We start from the raw sequence: 15,182 nt of genomic DNA, 5'->3' as shown, positions 1-15,182 counted from the left end.
AGATGGCAGCCTTGATTGCTGGAAGAAGGAATGGTGGCAATGGAGATCCAGGAACAACCAGGACTTGTAAAGAGAGGGCCATAAGACTAGTATGATGGATGTTGTGACACCATCACTGCTTCAAAACATGTTTTGTCAGTGTTGCACACATTCAGAGTCACCAACTAAAGGAGCGCTCAAGGGACTTTTGTGCAAGTTTGCACAACTCAGTATAGGACAGAAATAGGTTGAGCTCTCCAGGGATTGCAGCTCAGGGGTGATGCAGCTCCAGCAGCCTAGCTGGACTTTGACCCATGTATGGCTTCTTTGCTGTTTCTTTGGTGTAACCTAGAGATGGTGGTAAATGTGAGGCAAGAATTGAAGCAGTCAGGCCAACATCTCTTGCAAGCTGATGGGATGTATGGAGCCAGAACTAAAATAGGATTTAGGCAGGCTAGACCTCAAAATAGTGATCCAAACCAGACCCCACACCCTGCTCTGGTTAGGTGGCGGCTCTTGATGAAGAAGAGGAACTTACACTAATTTTAGCTACATTACACTGAAGAGGGGCTGGGGTCAAGGCTGCCAGTTCCCAGTAGGTGACTCTAAGGACTACCTTCTGGAGGAACTTCACTGCATTTTCAAATAAAAGGTGAGTCTGTGAAAACCCCATACCATGTACCTCAAGGTCTTTGCACCAACCAGCCTCAGATAAAGGCATGGTGAAGTGAATCTCTGTTGTGGTGCTTCTGAGGTGGCTGAGCAGAAGGGAGAGAACAGCTGAATACATATTTCATTGCAGAAAAGATCAACCCAAAACAGATTAGCACAGGCAGAAGAAACCTGTCCCTGTGAGTATGACTGTCGGATACTGTTGCTGGGTAACAGATGGATAACTTTAACTCATCCCATTCTTTTATTCCTCGTTTATTTTTAATGCCTCCTAAAGATGGGTCTTTCTCACTTCGCTTGTTGTTTTCACCCAGACTGATGTACTATGGTTCACCAAATAAACAATCCTTTGACTATTTTATCCTACCAGGTACTGTATATAATGTTTTCTCCATTCAAGCAAAGAGATCCTCTGATTACAATCAAAATGGGCATTGACAAGAGAGTTACAAAAAGGTCCTAGTAAAGGAGCAGAGGGCTTCCAGGACAGACATCACTGGAAGGGTCTCAGAACAGGTTGAACATGGGCTTTCTAAACCCACTCATGTAGATGCCATCAGCAGCTCAGACAGCAGTATCAGGTAACACAGTCTCCTGCTCTGTGATCCTCTTTAATTTCATGTAACTATTTTTGCTAACACACTACACAACATGAGGAGGAAGGTGTTCCTATAACAAATTAATATCGGTGCCCTATCTCCACAGCTTATCTTCTTCTCCTTCCTAATCTCTCAGCTGCAAACCCTTTGCCCACAACTGCCTTATCCACAGAATAGCTTCACCCTCCCAAGCCAGAACCCCACACTCAGAATCTTGCATGCCACCATTGATCACCCCAGCCACCAGCCTTCCCTCCAGAGGCAACAGCCCCCATCATTTAACTTATCTAAGCCTCTGCTGTTGATTTAATGCAGAGATGGGATTTAAAGCCCCTCCTAGGGCTGGAGGAGTCAGTCACAGATGCCATTGCCATCATCACCTTTCAGTCCTGGTGAACTCCAAGCATCTGCGTTAGACATGCATATCACAGGGGTGATTTTGATACTGGTAAGTGTGACTAAAATTGGGGAAGACAATTAGATGACTTCCTGAGAACACTTCTGGTTCCATTTTCATTTTTTACTATTATTCTACTCAGATTAACACATTTCTAAGAATGTTACCATCTCCAGTAGTCTCGTGAGGGCTGTGTATGCTGGACACCAGGGTTTGTGACCAGCACCTTTAAGCACTAGGTCAAAACTGTGCTGGAGGTTCATGTATTTTTTTTTGCTCCTTAGCTTTTGTTCTAAGTTCATGCAGTTGTGTGAGCTGCTACTGTGAGCATGCTGGCCTGCTACTTTACTGAATCTGCCAGCGAAAAGTGACAGGCCCTTTATCTCCCACTTAAAGGAAATCCATCCATTACTGAGGATGCTGCAAAAGACATTTCAGTGCTTTCTTTCAGTGAGGCTGAAAAAAGAAGGTGAGAAAGGAGCTTCAGGGATAAAGTTAATGTGAAGAAGATTGACTCAGAGTGTTGACATTTGCCAGGGATGGTTAGGATTAGCTCTGGTAATGCTTGGGAGTGCAGTCACAGAGGTTTCTGTGGTGCTCCCAGTTTGAGCAGCCATTTCAGCAGGTAGGAGTCAGTGGGATAGGAAGGATTTTTAGTAACAATGCATATTACATGTACTACATGTGAATAAGGAATATCCCAACACACAAACACACTTCCCAGCCAGGTCTGAAAAACAAGCCATATGTTTCTTTTCTTTTTTCAAACTGCACAGACAATCCAGTGTAAAAGCAAAGCACTAGCTAATATTGTTCCGACATCCAGGATGCTGAAACTAACAGATAGTTTTCCAGGATATTTGCAATTAAACAGATCAACCCAGTTCCACATTTAGGCATTGAATTAAATGGCTCAGTTTTTGTTATTTTTCATACCACAGGAAAAAGAGTTCTCCCTTTGGCAGACAGTTCTTCCTCCTTAGATCTCAATCTCTGCCTAACAGAGTTTCCATGTGCACAAACCTTAAATTGTCTTGGTGCATACAAATCACAAAGTTTTGGCTGCCTGATGATAGGAGCTGCAGTGGCTTATTCCCGTAAAGGAGACATTTTGCTGTGTGTAGAGCAGTCCTATGATTGTGATTGGCATATGGCTACTTTCAGCCAGCTTGTTTCTCCCATGGCTGGCACAATGCCAACAGAAGCATTTTAATATTGAGGTGGTTCTGGAAAAACAGCAGATGCAATAGCTGAGGAACAAAAAAAAAAATAAGAAATATTGCTTTATGAAGTGTTTTGGCTCATTTACCCAACCTAAATAATTACTGATGACTAAGTGCCTGAGTTCAGAAAACAAAGGTTTGGTTTGTCTTGCACAACTTTTTTTCTCCAGTTTGGGATGGATAGGGTCTACTGAACCAACACCCATACATAAGGCAGGCAACTCTTTCAGAAATAATTTTCTTTATATCAGCTAAAATGACTAGTTTGCTTTAGCTCTTTTGCCACACACTTGTGATTTATTTATTAAACCACCCTGTTTGGAAGGAGGATGAGGAGCATCAGCCTCAATCAGGCTGAATGCAGCCCTCTTTCTTTCTCTTCCCAGATGAAACCTGAATAACCTCCCTGTATCATTGTTGTCTAACATGGATATCCTTTCAGTGCAGCAGTGGTTCTCCAGGCCTTGCTCACATAGTGAAGCAAAAATGCACTTGATAACCCCTATGGGTTTTTTGCCTTTCTATTTTATCAGGTTGTCAGTTAGCTGTACAGGAATGGCTTTTAAATTCAGGTAGTTATGTGTCATATTCTCTCTGTCGAGGTAGCAGAAGTTTAAAGCCACAGGGTTGATACTTGGCCATATGCGATCTCCTTGGCTGGCCTCTCACATCCACAGAGCTTGGCACCTTTTCTCCAGCACTCAGCTTGCCCTTTCTATAAATCATGGACTCAAAAAAAAAAATTAAAAAAAAAATCAAGCTATTGCCATTCAGAAAGTTAGCCCAATCTTCCTGAGTCATCAGGACTGCCAAGGTGAACTTTCTTCTACCACTTCTTTTTCACTATAACATGTTTTACCTCACACTTGCCACAAGTTCAGAGTTGAGCTAGCTGTGTCCCTGCTCAGCCAATGGATGCTGAATTGTCAGAACAGAATTATGTGTCTGCACCTGAATGTACTGATTTATTGAGTGTGATGTGTTACTAATAGCTTTTTGTTTTGCCTATGAACCAGGGTGTAACCAGCCATATAAAAATGATAAACTGCTGCCTGTCTTTGTGAGGATTTTGGTCTTAAGAATAAATTATTTCAGAGAGGTTGAATGAGGCAATTCTATTTGTAGCCTTTATAGCTCAATGATTTCTATATGTAAACAAAATAATTTTCTTAAAAAGAAGTAGTAACATCAACTTACAAGACCATTGGATAATGCTTAGTGTTTAAAAATATCTGTATTTTTTTAGTAGCATAAATTGTGACGTGAAAAAAAAAAAAAAAGGAAAGAAAAGGAATTCTCTATCACAGTGGCTTTTCAGTATTTTTTCAGTAGAAGGAATGCTGCTTACAAGCTTATGGACTTTTATATAGAAAGAGATTTCAAAATCCTGAGCAAGTAAAAGAGAGTCCCAGCTGGTCAGTCACTGCATCAGAGTGAATCAACAGCCCATCTCACACTTCCCTATCTGGGAGGACAAAAAAATATTTGCAAGCACACTTACTGAAATGTAAATTTACTGTCTCCACTTGTCCTGATAAATCTATCAATTGCAAGAAAGTGTCAGAGAGTTTAAACTAAAAGTAAATTTATAGTTAAGACTCAGGAATGAGTCAAAGCTAAAAATTAAGACAAAGGGTAGACCCAAATTTTGTCACCAATCTCCTGCAGTCATGAAGCTCTGGAGTAAAAGCCACCCCAAGTCTGGCCCATGAGACTGTCCCTCAGGTGGGTGGCGGGTGACTCCTGGATCATCGTGCACCAGGTGAATGGGCCTCTGGGTCACTCTGCTGGAAGAGCACCAGACTTATAACAAGACGTCCAGGATTGAGTGTGGTTCTGGTAAGAGAATTTTTATTTCCAGCTCAGCACAGGGCTTTGCACCTGGCCTGACCCTTGAGGAAGGGACCTGCTGAAGCACCCATCTGAGCTGCTCTTTTTCCAAAAAACAGGGGACAAGGGATGAGAATGGGGTTGAGCCCTCAGCCCAATATGTGGACGCTGAGGATCCTTACTGAGGATCTGGGAGCGTTCCTGCATTCTGTGCCAAGACCAAGGGGAGCCCATCACGAGAGACCGGCACCAAAGCACTGATAGGGCAACAGAGCACTAACAGATCCCTAGTCCCGTGAACGCAAAACACTCTGCTCAGTGGGAGTCTCTCCACAGGATGAGAAGCATTTCCCCCACCAGGAAGCTGCACTACAGAGCAAGACTCCATCTCACCTTTCCTTCTCATTCCTGGCCCTTTTCATCTTGCAGTCACTATGCTATTGAAACCAGACCTCCGTCCTGACAGTAAATTTTCAAAGCTCAATTTCTGCAAGTTCCTTAATGTCGGCTTGTCCTCAGACTCCTGGTGATTACTCTGGTGGGTACTCCAGCACTTGGAGCACACCAAAGCTCAGAGGTAGGCACATGGGAAGAAAGAAGATAGTGCTTTCAAAGCACCCAGCCGACAGTGTAAGAGCCTCATGCTTTCTCTGTGACCCTCAGCAGTATTCATTTTTTTTGCTATCTGTGTTCCTTCATCTGTAATTTAGAGATGAATCTTGATAACGGGATGCTATTCTTAGCAGGTGGCAAGGCGGCAGGTGCAGCCGTGGGCATACAACTGCATGTGGGAAGTCACAGATCGATGTGATCCACAGTGACACCATCCCGCTCTGCAGCCCTGGGGGCTCAAACAAGCAGGGGGCACTCAGGGATATGTGGGTGATTAAAAACAAGCTAAATTGGGACCACAGTGCTGAGCAATTACAGAAAACCCTGTTTGGAAATCTAGAGGAATAAGCAGTGCTAAGCAGCCATGGAGCAAGTTGTGATAAGCCACATGGAAACCTTTACCACCAAAGACCATACTGCTGTTTGTAACTCTAGCTGTGCTGGTGCTCGTTGTGTTCCTGTAATCATAGTAGCACCAGAAATACAAAAGCAGAGGTTTTATCTTTCTTTGAGCTGTTTCCTCCCTGTGGAAAGTGCTGCTGTAGATTTGGCTTTATACACCGTGGCTGCATGGTAGCCAAGTCCAACTTCTGTATGGACCACTTCATTAAAAAGCACAATAGAAAGAAAGCAGTTGAAAAGCAAATGTCACTGAGATTCACCAGTGACACTTAAGAGCCACACGGTCATGAACAAAGGTATTTGGATGCAAGAGAAAGTGTTGGAAAGGCTACATATATTGAAATGTGAAATGTTTACAGATTATATATCTTTAATTCTTTGGCATCTTTTTCCATTTAAAAACTAAAAACAATAAATAGGAAAAAAAACTGCAAACACTGCCAAATATTTTGGGTTTTATGTATTTATGTTTTCAAGGAGAAAAACAATACTGGAAATAGTGGTCAAAATCAAATTTTATTTTTTGTCAGAAACCATATTTCAGCCCCACATTGGTTTCAAGCCTATGTTTCAGTGGATTCCATTCTATGCCTGAACAGTGCTACCTGGCTGCAAGCAGACCTGAGGACAACACTTCTTTTTCCTATTCCACATAACTTATGGGATATTTCCTGGTTAATAGAGGGAAAGTCCCCTGAAATAAGAATACCCAGCAGAAGATCTAACAACTCAAGGCACCAGTATAACTCCCTTCTTAACTCATCCAGTGCAGCAGTCCGATAACTGAGGACATTGTAGGACTGAGGTCACAGTGTATGACTGAACTGAAAATAGTTTCACTGTCCTTTGAGTGGGCAAGTAAGGTTGCTAGTCAATCTAAGAGCTTTCTCTACCTTCTACCACCCCCTCAGGCAGCTCCCTGAATGAGCTTATCTAGTTTGCATGGTTTCAGATGTCTCCATGCATGCATGGACTTTATTTCACCTACTTTCTACCAAATAACTAAGTTACACTGCACATGCAGAGTTTAACTCCCAACACTCCTGCAAAACATCTGCCTGCATACAGTTTCCCCATAGGGCTGGGGTGCTGGTGGGATCACCTGGCTGCCATGGTAGCACAGTACCAAGACACTCTTCAAACTTTCCACCCCCCAAATACCCTTTGAATTGCAGAACATTCTTTGAGGCACTTCTCCTTGGTGCTGGGGGAGCAAGTTAGTCCCCTGGCTGCTACCTGCTGTTGAATAACTGTTGGGCTTAGCAAAATTGCAACCTTCTCAAGAAAAAGAAAAAGAAAAAAAAATCCTCAAACGATGACATGTGGATAGTGTGAATGAAGAACACCTGCAACAGAAATGCCTGATCAGTTCTAGCTGCAAAGTCCTCCAGCTCTGGTGCACCTGGCTGTGAATAGAAAGACCCCAATGCCGTGATTTTTGATGTCCTTTAAGAATACTGGGCAGAGAAGAAGATTTAGATCTTTGTGATGTTCATGTACTACATGCACTCCATGTCACATCAGCAAGAATTTCTTTACATTTATGTGGTGTCTGATGCTTTTAGCATACCAAGTAGAAAGGTTTAGTCTTTTCTCTCCCTCAGTAGTGACCACAGAACATACAAACCCATGGCATGGTCACACAGGTGTTCAGCACAATGCTGTCATGCTCCCCACCTCTCTTTTGAGCTCTACGTTGCCTTTAGCCATTGAGCTCACTCTCTCTCACATTTGCACTCTGAAAATTATGAGAAAGTAATTGCCTCTTCTGCTTCTAGAACCCAGGAGAAAAAAAAAAAAAAAAAGTCTCTAACAAGCAGGTTTTCCCTATAGGCTGAGTCAGCAGTAAAACCATAGCTCAGTGGCATCAGCAGATCACCACTAAAGGCAAGCCATAAAAGTAAGAGAAAGTTTTGATAGGCTGTGTGCTGCTCCTATGCTCTGTATCTGGCTGGTGGACAGAGAATTAATTCTCTAGTATGATCAAGCCAGAATGCTATGCAAATTCTAAATTCATCAGAAAAGTCCTTCTGAAATGAATAAGAAGTTTGTAATTAATTTCAGTGTGGCCCTGGATTTCAATACCTTTCTTTCTATTCATTCAGTTGAAGGAGGTTTCAACTATTTTGTTGGGAGATTCTGGAGAGAGGTATTTCTAAATTCTAGATTTAAAAAAATCTGGGCATCTTTTTACAGGATGCAATCAATCAATTTCTCCAAACAAGTGAGATGTAATTAGGTACTACATCCCTACATCTGCTACCATCAAACTTTCTAATTTTTATGTTAAATCTTTCTTACTTCAGGTAATTTTTACTGTCTTTTGGCATTCACTTGAAAGATACACAAAAACACATTGATATCATATCAATCTCCCATCAAATTCTCAAAATAGATTGAAATTTATTTTTTTTTAAATACCACAAGATTAAATAATAATGCCATTAAGTTCTCTCATACTTGTGTTTTGTTTCTTTGAACAGTTAGATGTATTTATGTCTCAATCACTTATCTAGAAAAATGAGGATTGGAAATTAATACTTTACATTTTAAAAGCAATGAAGACTAGAAAACAAACCTCAGCTCTGGCATAGTCACACCAGTGGGATTATAATCTATGATGAATCGTTCCAGTTAATAATCACAGGTTTTTACCATACATTTTCTCATTCTCATTCACTTCAATTTCTTCCTCTCTGCTAAACCTACCTTCCTTTTGGATATTTCACTCCTCTCACTTCTGTGGGTCACTTGGAAGGGCAGGGTGAGGGAAAAATGACACTGAGCACTGTCCTGGGAAAGCTGCAGTACATTTGGTGTCCATTTGTATGGGCCTGCTAGTCCATAAATTAATTTTTTTTGCTTATTTATTCTGAAACATGATTTTTTTGGTAGTATTTTATAGCCAGAAATAATGTAATTGTTTAACTGTCTCTTGGTGCGTAGTTGCCAAAGCAGCAGAGCAGTATTAAGTGAAAGGTCAATTTTACTTTACCCTTAATCCCTTTAAAACTGAGTGCTTCAATTTGTAATTTCCTACACCATACTACTGGTGTTTATTTTTGTTTAAATTTAGTGCTGAAAATATCCTATTTCATTTATTACAGCTCAATAATAATTTCTACATAGGTTTAAAAATTCCGATTGTAACGTAATTTTTAAGAGTCCAATACTGTTTTATGGTCTGGCTTACTGTATCTTTTTTTTCTTTTTCTTTTTTTTTCTTTCTCTTCTTTTTTCCTTTTAGAAGAAGCAAATTCCAGTTGTGAGTTCATGAGCTGTAATAGAAAGGAAATAGATACCAAATCTTTGTTCTGGGCTCAATAAACTACAAGTGCAATCTACAGCTTATGAAGGGGAATTCTTTCCATAGATTTTTTTTCTACTTTGCCAGACAGAAACAATTTTCTGATTTATTATTCTTCCCTTTCCAGAGATTCTGTTTCAGCAATAGACCAGGCTACGCTCACTGCCACACAAGGGTCGCAAAACACTGTCAACCCTTGAGCTTATGATTTTCACAAGATAATGTCTTTCAGACATGTGCAGCACATTCCAGTGTAGAACTGATTAGAGAGTCTAGGGGAAGAGCAAGAAGAAGCAATGAAAATTAAGAAACAGGAGAAAATATGACCCTCACTTGATGGCTTTGCCTGGCCAAGAGGGCAGAGCACAGTAAACAGTCAAAAAAAAAAAACGGGGAAAAATTTTTAGGGAAAAAAAAAAATATTCTGTCTCTGATCCCACCTTTTCATCTCTTTTTATCCCTACACTGCACATGGGCTACAGCAGAGGGAAAGGGAGAGATACTCCATCTCTTGAGGACAGTGCTGAGCCAGGACACTGTCCCTGTATCCAGATGGCTTTTGAAGGTCTCCAAGGTAGGAGACTCCCCAGCCTCCCTGGGCAACCTCTGCCAGTGCTCAGCCAACTGCACAGTAAAGTGATTCCTGATGTTCAGAGAGAACCTCCTCTGTTAGAAAACAGAGTCAAAATATGATTTTTTAATGTCTTTCCTAAAGCAGAAACATTCTAGTATTTACGTATACTTATATTCATGAGTCCTATTACCTTTGCAACATCATGCTACTGTCCTCTGCTTTTTTGACTGCATGGTGAGAATAACACAATCTGTATATTGTGCAAGTCTGCCTTCTGTCAATATTACAATACTAATGGTTCAAACATATTTATCTAAAATTGGTCATCGCAGAGAGTGTAGGAGAGCAGAAAACATTTAAGGCATGCACATGAACTCTGCATCTCTTCTCCATTTTTCATTCAAAATTTTTAGTCACAACAAAATGCCAAATGGGTTCAGACTTAAGGTCCATTCAGCTTAGTATTTTGGCTGCCCAATGGATGCCATCTGCAGATGCTTGGGGAAAGAGTACAAAAAACAAGCTACTTCTGAATTTGTTGCTGGAAGCTGATTTTGAGCCCATTTACTGAGGTTCCCAATGTGTTTTTGTTTTTGTTTTGGTTTTGGTTTTTCTTTTTTTTTTTTTAAAAGTCTTTCTCATGGTTTATGTGCAAGGCAGTATGTTGTCTTGCCAGCAAAAGGAAAATGCATTCTACCTTCTTTTAGGATCCCCCCTTTCTTTACTCTGTGCTTTAATACACAGATGGGTGGATGTCATCACCTGGCCAGCAGCTGGCCAAAAATGGTGCAGAGGGGCAGTTCAATTCTGGACTCCTCACTCTGTCTGTCCAGCCTTCTTTCAGTGGCTAGTGCCTCAGTGTAGGGATAGTTTAATGGCCTTCTCTACTCATCTGAATGCTTTCTGTTTGGGCTTTGAACTACATGGGACAGTGACAGTCATTTAACATTACACCTAAAAATCTATATAGATCTATACAGTTCAGCCACAGCATTAACTGTAACATCAATAAAGTCTGTGTCTGTCAAGTTCTGAAACTGGCCCTGTCCTGTAAGTATTCTGCAGCTAATGGGGTACTGACGGAATCATATTCCCTAACAGCTAATCAGAAATATCTATCTTTATACATAATTTAAACATTCTCTATGGGGTATGTAATTGAGGGAACAAGACATACAGGATGACAACATTTGAGGAACAGGTGAAAAAAAAATAAAGCACTCAGTTTTAATGAGAAAGGATAATGGAGCTTTCTGCTGCAGCATAGCACCACATTCTGATGCAAGAAAATTCAACTTCTTAATAGTTAATCTGGATTCCCACTTTCCATGATAATGACTCCTAAAAAGCAAGAGAAAGTCTAATAAGCTCATAGATATGGATTTAAGCAAGGCTAGATGAGTCATTAGAAACTATCATGAGGGAACCCTTCTGCAGTGATAGCTCTGTGAATTAGATGGACTAACAAGATCTTTCTGTCCCTGAGTTCCACCTCTTAGCTAAGATTTTCCATAGTTTATTAAAAGTGCTAATTCACAACAATCCCCCACCTACGCTCTCTTCTTTAGCAAATCTAATATTGGCTATGTCAGGAGAAGAATATATATAAGGGGTTTTCCTGAGTCTTTGGTCTCATTCAGGTTCATGTGATCCCTCTCCCTCAAAGGAATGAACAGCAGTCTGTAGCATGACTGTAGATGCTAACTATGCATAGTTTCAAACAACATAGGGGAGATCATTCTGTACTTATCTCAGCTTTTTGTGTGTCTGTGTGTGTGTGTGCACGTGCTCTCCCCAATTTCCATGTCATTCGTAATCCAAAATTTTCTGGGTTTATTTTTAATTGTCCTGCAAACTCTCTTGCTCAGGGAGAAGAAATAATTCATGGCTGGTATGTTCCTTAGTGTCTTTGCCAACCAAAACATGCATCTTACCATTTACTGGCAATATGGTTATCATGATTCAAGCCACTTGGCTCCTTTGTTAGGTCTCTGGCGTGGAAAGGAAAATTCACACCAGTGAAGAAGAAAACCATCGAGTCATTAAATGTTTATTTGAATATTTAAATCTTTGGCTGCAAAGAAGTGTCTAGGGAGAGTTCCATATTTAACAAGGGGGCTTACTGAAACCATGCCTACAGACAGCACTCTTTCAATTTGCTGACACACTTGCTGAACACCTCTCCGTCAAATAAAGATGGAACTCTATGTTATGAAAGATACTTAAATATAAACAAATACTTTCTAACTTGGGATTGCGAGGTGATGTTGGTGGAACAGTAAAATGAATTGCCAATCATATCACTTGTGGTGATGAGGAAGTTATTCACCTCTTAGTCATACAGACTTTGGGTAACAAGCTTGAAATTAAATGCAGTGATCCAAAACTTGACTAGAAGTAGACTGTGACCTGTCATGTCTCACACATTGATTATTCTTATACTCAGAATACTCATTCTTTTGGGGCTGTTTTGCTTTGCACTGAAACTAGCTCATTTTCAGGGAAGTCATGTTTGTAGAATGGGTTCAGTGACTGAAAGACACTTAGCCACAGTGTTAGCAGTGCTACAACAGATACTAAGAACTTTATCTGTCACAGGTTCTGCCTGGTAACACGGTCCCTTGGTGTCCCTGCTCCTTGTGTATGCTATGAGCCAAAGCAATATCCTTTATATGCCATCTTATGTCACTGTCTCCTGCCATGAAGCAGAAGAGACCTTACAGGTCTATAAATAAGTTAAAAGTGAGCAAATTAAAAGCAAGAGCATCTACTAAACATGCAGAGCAAAGAAAACATTTTTTCCATCTTTTGAATGAAAAATAGCTATTGTATCATAAGAATTAACATTAAAAAGGTAACAGAAAATCAAAACCCAGACAGAAAATACAATAGATCAATTTTTTTGATCCTTTGAAAAGTTTACCTTTTGAATAGGGTCTTAAACACACAAGAGTAGGCAAAAAGTATCAGTTTTATGGTTGTGTTTGTTTAGCAAACCAACTGGGCAAAGCTCCAAAAAATATGTTCCTACGGTGGGACCAAGTAAATCAGACTAATATTTGGAACAGGAGATGGTTTATTCAGAATTGGGAAGGCCTTCTTATGATTCTTATGAAGACTTCACTAATTTATCTAGATGAGAAAGAATAATATTGTGATGACATGAAACAGTCTTGCTTTTTTCCCTGTTTCCATGTAAGCTCTAAAATAAAGTTTGTTTCATACAATACTGAGTGTTATAAAGTCATCTACATAAACTTAAACTGACGTGAGTGAGAAACAGGGGTCCCTTCCTGTGAGTTTTTTCAAGACTCAAATCTCTTTTCCTAATAAGTGTCTTCTTACTAATAATGAGGAAACAAGTCTAATAAGAGAGCCTTTCCCTGAAATAATCAACATCCATTGGTTACAGTACTCAGTTATTCTTAGAAAATCAATCTTGATTTTCTAAGAAAATAGACCAGATGTTGGTCGCTGGCACTAGTGAGTTCTTGGTCTCACAGCTGACAAAGCCCACAGGAATTGTTAGTTTTGTGCTAGACTGACTGATCAAATAATAAAAATACATTATTTTCAAGGACTCATTACCACACACTTAATCATATTCATAATGCCATGCTGGCACAGCTGTGTACCAATGCAAATAATGCCTTTCAAAAATTAAGTTAAAATAATAATAATAAAAAAATCCCTCACTCAACAGAATAAAAAGTTTTTTTTTCTATTTTATTTAATTCTTGGCAAAAGTCTAGCTTTTAGGATGCCAACAAATAAGTAAGTTTAAGTAAGTTAAATAAGCTTTCAAGCTCCTTAGTTTCTTCATCATTAAGGGCATAGCAAATTAAAATTGGAAATATTCCCTGCTGCCCTAAAACATCTCATCAATCACAGACTTGTGTATGTGTTGACATCTTTTTTCTTTTCCCTCTAAAGAAAAGAAGTTGGCTAAACAGAGCATCTGCCTAGAGCCAAACATCTCCCCAGAGGAATCTGGTTCTTATTGGACTGGAATGAAACTACTGGTTTCCAACAGATATTTGTGAAAGGGGAATAGGAATGGAAAAATATTTAGCATAAAGTAATTGCTTGATCAATTTAAATATAAATATTATAATATAAATTTAAGTATAACCCCTCCTCTTTCTCCAAAATGGCAATAATTAAAACTTCAAGTCTCTCAGTAGTAATTATTTCTCCTTATCGCCTAACAATTCAGACTAAGACTAAAAATACATTACATATTCAACACGTCAATAATAATAATAATAATAATAATAATAATAATAATAATAATAATAATAATAATAATAATCTCCATCCCTTAAAAGAACTCGAAAACATGTAGGGACTTAATTTGAAGAAAATGTGCAAAATACACAAGAAGGACACATATTTGTTTCATTCTGGTTATCCTTTGCACTTGGAAGGGAAGTAAACTCAACTGGGGATGGGAAAGAAGGCTTAAGATAGGACATAGTATCCATCTCACTTGAAGGATCAAATCGTGATATGGGACCTAGGATCCCAAATGATTTTCTGGAGTTAACAAAAAAAAAAAATCTAAAAAATTCAGACAAAGATGAATCAGAAACATAATGCCTCTATCTTTGTGCAGGAAAACACTAGAGACAACTAAAAATCTTTTTCTGTTGCTTCTTTTGAGTAAAGAGAAGAAATGGCTACAGGCAATGCTGAGCACAGATCAGAGACATAGAGGAGTCTGCACGTCATTTTACATTTCTTTAGCTTTTGTCAGTTACCACCAGGGCCTCTAAATGTCTACCCCTGGGCAATCCAAGGCTCCCCAAGCCTTCATCAGACTGAGTTTACCAGCACAGACCTCATTCCCAGGCCCACTGGGGTCCACAGACAGGTGAGGCAGCACTTTATGCTGTGTGGAGCGCAGCGTGGCCCCCACTAGGTATGTCTGCAGGGAAACATGAAGGGCTCCTCGCAGGCTTTGACTCACTCTGGCAATAAAAGGACATGGAAAATGTGAGATCATGCTTCAAAGTCCTCTTGGCTTGCACAACATGAAGACCGTTTCACTTCAGTCCATGTCTTCCCAGTACTATGTTACCCCAGGTTAGGAAATTTGAGGATTCTATATCTCATCCTGGACCTTCCCCATTCAACCCATCAAAGTGGTTCACATCCTATTACCTCCCTCCATTTTCTTACCTTTAATCTATTTCAGCTTTCTGTTTGCCTTTTCTCAGTCTTATGGCTATTTCCATTGGTTGCATACTCCACCCACAAAAATGGCTTTATCTTCAGTACTCCAAGCTGTGGGTGGAGGGGGATGACAAGGGATGGAGATGTTTTCTACTGCTGCTGTCAGCAGCCTGATCTATACTTTCCTCTTTCTCTGTCTCTCCAGTACCACCACCATACCTCCTGGTCTTACCTCAAAAATCCATCTCAACTGAACAACTGTCAGGGAGTTAGGATAACTTCCAGTTTCTCAAACTGAGTTCCCCATTAACATTTTATACTTAAATAATTTCTCTGTGGACCTGATAAAGGCTAATGTACAGAGGATTCAGAGATGTCTGCTTGTTGAGTTCAGTGAGAGCAACCAGCATCA

This window comes from Anser brachyrhynchus (assembly GCF_964034855.1).
Source record: "Anser brachyrhynchus genome assembly, chromosome: 3".
NCBI classification, from domain to species: domain Eukaryota; kingdom Metazoa; phylum Chordata; class Aves; order Anseriformes; family Anatidae; genus Anser; species Anser brachyrhynchus.
Note: the sequence above shows the minus strand (reverse complement) of the source record.